The sequence below is a fragment of the Ruditapes philippinarum genome, unplaced genomic scaffold (genome assembly GCF_026571515.1).
Source record: "Ruditapes philippinarum isolate M1 unplaced genomic scaffold, ASM2657151v2 ctg5049_1_1_1_1, whole genome shotgun sequence".
Lineage (NCBI taxonomy): Eukaryota > Metazoa > Mollusca > Bivalvia > Venerida > Veneridae > Ruditapes > Ruditapes philippinarum.
Genome location: NW_026865345.1, coordinates 149187 through 150391, shown reverse-complemented (window position 1 = coordinate 150391; position 1205 = coordinate 149187). Strand labels below are relative to the sequence as shown.

The following is a 1205-nucleotide window of genomic DNA, read 5'->3' as shown; positions in this document are numbered from 1 at the left end:
CTATATTAAAATCGTATTTCCAGAATAGTATTTAAGTATTAATATTAACCATAGTAGTAAAATGTAAAGATTCAATGTGTACATATTTCATATCAAAAGCTTATACAAATAACCGAAAATCTTCATTAATTATTATCATAATATTTGGTTTATTTTTTATATATATATAAAATGTATTACGTAATTCAAACATTTCTAGTTATAGTATCGCCACAAACTAGAAGTCACTTCAACGTTATTCCAGTTTTCCTACACTGATGTATTCATAAATTAACGGAGATATAATAGTATAATGTATATATATATGTTAATAACAAACGGTTTCATTTATTGATATAATTTTAGCTTAACATACAACTGTATGAATAATTTAAAGGGACTCTAAAGAAACTGTAAACTTAAACTGAAACAAACATGTGTGACAATCGCGATACCGTGCGAGATAAACTTTATATGATTAAAGCGTAGATGTTCTACATTAATTTTAATTGAAGTACCATATCGTCTCTGTGCGCAATCGGTTAGCGCGTTCGGCTGTTAACCGAAAGGTTGGTGGTTCAAGCCCACCCAGGGACGTATATATTTTTTATTTTATCATGCGACGTTTGAATTAAAAGTCACAATATGTTGCATATTTTCATGCGTTGCTTTCCAACTGAATTGTCTTAAAAATGCACTGTAAAAATTTTGGAAACTATACAGATTTATTTTCGTTTTATTTATTTCCTCTTTCTTTCAACATTGTGTTTACATTTGTATCAATCAGAGGGGCTTTTGCTCGGCATAAGTATTGATGATGAATATTTACACAAACAAAAGTAAACTTTAAAACAGATAATGATACGTATATTATACTATTCTTATTGAAATATTCTTTGTATGAATATGCTTGCACTTCATAAATAGATGAAATCCTTACCAAAACAAAATTAAGTTAAGCAAAGTTACTGTTGTAACACTATAATGCATGGCTTATCAAATTCCAAATGTTAAATGTCGAATACTGATTAAACCGGTGCTAGGTGGCGTCCATGAACAGACTCAACCAAACCGATCCTGCAACATTTTTTTTTCGTTAAAGGCATTCTTTAGAGATTTTTTATTATTCGCTATTTTATCGTTGAAATCATTTTAAAAAGTTCTCTTATGGACACACAACAATTTATCTCGGCTTCACCTTGGACAATTTGTTGCTTATCCAAGCA

The 1205-nt window shown here is 29.4% G+C and overlaps 1 non-coding gene across 1 annotated transcript; it reads left to right on the top strand.

Annotated features, from left to right (window-relative positions):
- Positions 1 to 503: 503 nt before the first annotated feature.
- Positions 504 to 576, top strand: Trnan-guu (transfer RNA asparagine (anticodon GUU)). The gene has a single exon. It is a non-coding gene; the product is annotated as a tRNA-Asn (tRNA).
- Positions 577 to 1205: the final 629 nt, after the last annotated feature.